The sequence below is a fragment of the Triticum dicoccoides genome, chromosome 3B (genome assembly GCF_002162155.2).
Source record: "Triticum dicoccoides isolate Atlit2015 ecotype Zavitan chromosome 3B, WEW_v2.0, whole genome shotgun sequence".
In the NCBI taxonomy this organism is placed as follows: domain Eukaryota; kingdom Viridiplantae; phylum Streptophyta; class Magnoliopsida; order Poales; family Poaceae; genus Triticum; species Triticum dicoccoides.
This window is the reverse complement of record NC_041385.1, coordinates 229,549,272-229,555,503: the sequence shown is the minus strand read 5'-3', so window position 1 is coordinate 229,555,503 and position 6,232 is coordinate 229,549,272.

The window sequence follows — 6,232 nt, the reverse complement described above, 5'->3', positions numbered from 1 at the left end:
CACCGTTGGGACAGATGTCATCCGTTCATTGGACCGAAGTTGCCTATGATACAACGACACGTGGCACGGCCCAACAAAGGCCCATTCCTGTGAAAAGGACGGCCCATTTGACTTGGTCAAAAGGTGGCGGCCCGGCCCACAGAAAGCCTGTTAACGGCCTGTTTGCATATAGCCCATTTACAGCCCGCTAACCCAGGGCCCGTTACGCCCTATCCGTATTAGGCCCAATAGCTTCATCTGGGCCGTCCAATATGATTCAGCCCGTTTTAACTTCCGGCCCATGTGTGGCCCATGACTTCTTTCGGCCCATATGAGGACCTTTGTAACTCTTGGCCCATTAACGGCCCGTGGTGAAACTGGCCCGTAATGAATAGTGTATCACTTTATACCCATTAACGACCCATTATTCCATTGGGCCGTTTCCAGCCCAAGTTATCTTTCGGCCTTCTCAGGGCCCATTGATTCTTGGGCTCATTTGCAGCATTCGGTTACATACGGCCCGTTACTGTCATTTTCTGCTTGTGGGCCAAATTCAGCCCGCGTTACAGTCGGTCCGTTTGCGGACCATTAATGCGTTGGGCCATTTTCATGTAAAAAAACCATTGGGCTGTTTTCATAGAGTTATCAAATACGGCCTATTAACGGCCCATTATGGTCCACGAATAGTACGACCCATGATTGGCGAAATGATGATACGCCCCGTAGAAGGCCCATGGATCCTACGACCCGTATGAGGCCCATGGATAGTACGGCCCGTAGAAGGCCCATGGATCGTACGACCCGTAGAAGGCCCATGGACCCTACGGCCCGTAGAAGGCCCATGGACCCTAAGGCCTGTATAGAAGGCCGATGGATCCTACGGCCCATATAGAAGGCCAAAGGATCCTACGGCCGGACGAAGGCCCATGGATCATACGGCCTGCAGGAGGCCCATGGTTACAACAGTCCGTGTGTTGCCATGATTATTTTGGCCTAGTTACCAAAAATAGGCTATTGTGGCCACTAGAAAAACACAGAAAAAGAACTGCAGTGACTACAAGCAAACAACTAAACAAGACAATAAGGAAATAAATAAGTAAGCAATTAACGCTAGCCTATTACCACTATTACACATATTACATCCACTGGGCATCAAAGTTCACCACCAGTGCAAATATAGGGAACAAAGCAGCATATTACGTACACTGGCCGTCAAAATTGGCCACCAGTGCAAATAAACGTGGCAGCAAAACAAGAGCATAACTGAAACAACTTCAGAAGAGCTCAAGAAATGTTATCCCGGGTATCCACCATGCTAGCAATAAGCTTAGCAAGCTGATTAGCTTTGTCCTGTTTGGCGCTAAAATCCTCCAATGCTTGTTGTTGCACCAGAAAGTATGCATCTGAATGCTCCAGGGACTTCCACAGTCCTTCCGCTTCTTGTCGCAGCACAGCTGATCGATGTCTTTCAGCTTGTAGTTGAGACTCAAGAAACCGGTCTGATTCAGACAGTGAGTTTGAATAGCTTGTGCAAGCAGTAGTGGCCAATAACTCGAACACTAAACCAAGACAGGACTTTGGGTTGTCTCGCTGTCTTCAAGATAGTCTTCCTTAGCTATTTTATTAGCTCTGTTGGAGACCAACAAGGATGTGTCACTATCCTGAACCTTATATGCATTACTTCCTTTACCATTGCTTAATAAGGCACTCTTCCCCAATATTCTGTCAGCATTCTAAAAGAAGAAAAAAGCAGACACATAACAAGTTTAGCATGTACTAGTATATGAAACTCATTTCGGTGAACCAGTTCATTAGTAAGGTGGACAGGATTAAACTACCAAGTCTTCTATTGCCAAGTACTAGTACATAATAAAAGCATCACATATATCTATGTCCTATGGTCACTGCATTGTCTTGCCAAATCAAAATAGAGACACGGTTCAAATCATATCAGTTCAAGACAAAGCAGCAGTGAAAGAATACAAAACGTGGGAAACTACACGTCACAACAAGATTTCAGATGGGTATCAGGTCTACATGTACAACAACACTATTGGCTCTGTTGTGATGCTAGTAATGTGCATGATATGAAAGTCAACTGTGTACACAATTGAAATTGAAATCAACAGAGCTATTGATAAGAGCAAACCTATTAAAGAAACATGCGTGAACATACCTTCTGTGCCATTGGAGTTTTGATTGGATCCTTCAATTTAAAAATAAGTTTGTATGAGTAACTATAGTGATACAAGAGCAAAGCAATCATAGTTAAAAAAGGCGCGCCTAAGCGAGCGCTTAAGCGCGCCTAGGCTCTAGGCATTGGCAAAACGCATTGCGCATAACTACGCATAATCTGTGCATAACTGCACATAAGCATGCACTTTGGTCAGTAAAGCGCAAGGCGGTGGCAAAATGCAAAATTAACGCCTAGCGCTTTTTTTAAACTATGATAGCAATGGGATCTTAAATTAGAACAATTGTTCTTCAGGTTTAGGCACTTGTTCTACATGAACAGAGTACAGTAAGACGCAAGAATAAAATACTTAAAAATAGAAAATGAGCTCATAGACCTTACCACATTCTTGGTTCGGGACCAGTACAGAACAAGGCGTTCCCAGTCATTGTCCAGTAAATGTGTCTCGGGAGAACGTAAGGGAATTTGATGAGTTTCTTTGCCGGTGAAGTACGTTTTCTTCAGGTAATTCCGATATTGCCACCAAACATTCTTGAAGATAGCAGAGGTATTAGCACAGGTTACCTCATCCCGAGTTTCCAAATCGGTCCTTCTCTATAGAGAAAAATGGGGAAATTTGCTGTATTATAACCATCATTGAGGTTGGATGTATGGGACGAAGCAAAGTAATTGCCATGAATAACATTACTTACACATAACTCCTGGACAAACACCTGCAACTGGCATTTTCCTTCATCTTCAGTATAATATTTCCAAGATGGGAAGATACGCACATATGATTTAACAACATCAAATGCGATAGATGCTAAACTACGACTGGCTGGTTGTGCTTCCTCCACAGGAATAGGCGTACTAACTGGTGGAGTTGGGGTCCGCCGTGATAGTACTGGCCCTTTGGGCACTGGAGCTGCCTTACTAATTGCTCTTGTTTGGGAGCTCTGTGGTGGAGATGGTGCTGTGTCAACAGGATCTGGGTTACTATCGGCTGGGGTTGGGGTTAGATTGGGTGAAGCTGGTTCTCTATCCATCGCAGTAGGGGAACAATCTGCGAGAGTTTGGGTTATGTGTGGTAGGGCTGGTTCTTGTGCATGTACAACCGGGGTGCTATCTCCACCAAGAGGTAGCACTGTTTTATTTGAAGACTGTGTTTTTATTCCGCTAGATACTGGCATCACCCGCTCCAATTCAAATGGCTGATAAACAGGAAACATAGTTGAATGTACAGACATTGTATGAGAGACAGATGCAATAGATACTGTGGAAAAAAGAGGGCATGAAATAGTTGACACGTATATTGTTTAACTAAAATGGATAGCATGACATAATTTCACATATATGATGTCTATCTAAACTGGATAGCATAGCGTAACATAATTCAAAGATATGATGAATAACTAAACAGGATCACATGACATAATTCACCTACATATTATCTAAGTAATCAGGATCGCATCATTTAATTCACATATGTGATTTATATGCTAAACAGAGGGCATTCGATATGATGTCTGAACTAAGAACATGGTGTTGAATATTGTGTATATGATGTCTAAACTATGCAATGCAAGACACCGTATGCATGATATGAGTAGTATAACCATGCCAAGTTAGAGCATACACCTCAGTGGGGGAATAGGACTGGTCATCTGTCTCTGAATCCATCTCTGAGGAGCTATCGGGACCCAACAAGAGATCTGCTTCGACAGGTAGCACTGTCTGCTCTGAAGGCCTTGTTTTCACTCCAGATTTTTCCATCTCCCACCCAAATGGCTAATTCACAGGAAGATTAGTTTAATGTACAAACATTGTCGACAAATGGAAATGTAATGAAGAAAAGGATGGGCAAGATATCATTCAAATATATGATGACTGGTTAAACAGGATGGCATTGCACATTTCACATATATTATGGCTGGCTAAAAGACATGAGACTGCATAATTCCCATATATGATATAGAAACTAAACAGGTGGCATTACAGAACATGTCTAAACTAAGCAGATGACATATATGATGTCAAAAGTAGGCACTTCAAGGCAACATATGCATGATATGACTAACATCATGATGCCAAGGTAGAGCAAACACCTTGGGGGGTAAATAGGAGTGGTCAGCGGCGTCTGAATCTGCCTCAGAACAGATATCTTCCTCTGGATTACAATCTAGAGAGGGTTGGGGAGGGTTTGCCATTCAACCCACCATGGAGCGATGTCTGCATGACATTGTATTGCCGCGTAAAACTCTTCTCTTCTCTACATGTTCAGCATGACTGTGTACAATATCTGACATGCATACGAAAAAATATGGTGAGATTATGTAAGGAGAGCATGCAGAAATTTAGAGTGATGGTAACAACCAATGGATGGACATTTTTCCGTTGAACCAAAATAGCCCTAATGGATCGACGTGAATGTATAGTAATAAGTGATGCAACAAGTGTACAACCTCTTTGCCATAGCCGTATTGACCTCAGCATATTGGGTTGGTCGCTGAAGCAGTTGAGGCAGAGGTGGCTGTCAGAGGTGTGGAGGAAGATCTGAGGAATCTGTAGACGGCGTCCAGGGCACTGCTCTGTTGTGATGGATCGTTCTGTCGTTGGAGCAGCTCCGATGAGCCGTAAGACGTCAAGGCTGAAGCAGCACAAGACAGACATCATCAATCTCAAGTGGGATTCTAATAGCATCTCCAATGGATGATGTAAAATGGATGTAAAATTAACATCACCAAAAACCACCTGACTACAACAGATGAGGTAAAAACTATTGACTTTGAACTTAACTGTTGAAACTGAAATTTACTGTGGTATCTGAATGCTACTGTCGATATTGAATGCAATGGTAGTAGAGAGGCACTTGACATGTAGTTTAGGGAGGGCCTGCAGTTCATCTTCAACCTGCACCCCCTGAGCCGCCTGCCACCACCTGCCGAACTGCCGGCCCCAGCGCCACCTCGCTGCCCCGAAACAACTCGCCACCGCCACCCCGGCCAGCCCTCTAGGCCCCCGCCCCCACCCTGAACCCTAAGATAGATAGTGGGGTACCTCTCCGGCGAGCCCCGTCCCCGCTGCGGGTGGTTCTTCCTTAACTCCGGCGAGCCCCCAACCCCTGAAAATTGACTGACCCAAAAGTCGATTCAGTCGACTGAAGTGTGGCTTAATCGGAGTAGAGCAGTAGCACGAGCGAGGGGGAGAGCAGCAGCAGCAGCTGGGCGAGCGAGCGATCGAGCGAGAGCCGGAGCAGCAGCAGCAGCGCGAGCGAGCGAGCAAGAGCCAGAGCAGCAGCGGCGTATGGCCGCTGCCGCCGAAGGGCCTCGCACTGGGGGAGAGCCGCCGTGGAGATGTTGCCCGCGGCGTCGGCTTCAAGGTAGCCGCTCCATGGTGGTGCGGGATGGAGCACCGTCGGCGCCGGGATGTCGAGTTAAGGAGAAGGTGCGATGCGCTGAGTGTACAACCTCTTTGGTAGCGCCGAGTAGGCCTCGGCTTCGTCCGAGGAGTCGATGAGGATGCTGCGGTTTCGGTGGAGCAGGTTAAGGCGGTGCTGTGGGGATGGAGCAGCCGTGATAGACGAGGCGATCGTCGGAGCAGCTCCTTGGAGGTGGAGGACGGGGCGGCTGAACAGGCGGGACAGCGAGATGGACGACGGATCCTCATCCAGGGAGGTGGACGAGGGACGTTGAGCTGTTGCGGTGGATGACATCGTCGGGGAAGAGGCTCCGGCTGGGCAGCGGTGACGTGGCGGACGGAGGAGGGTGGGGTTTCGTGGCTGGAGCGGAGAGGTTATGGCGGCCTGGGATTTCGAATGGCGAAAAGGGGGCGATGGGAGGGGGTGAAGCATGACTTAGGGAAGCCCTTGTCCAAAATGTAGGGTGTGTTACAAAAGTACCCCCCACCGATTTGAACTAGCGGCCCTTTCGGCTCGGGGTTAGAAGGGGGATTTCGCGTGTCGGGATTTGGCAGCTGGAGGGAGTTTTCGCGCGTGTTGTAATTTCGGGATAGCAAGGCGCGGGTTGTGAAGGCGCCAGTTTAGGGAGCACGATATCTGAATTTTCGGGATATAACAAG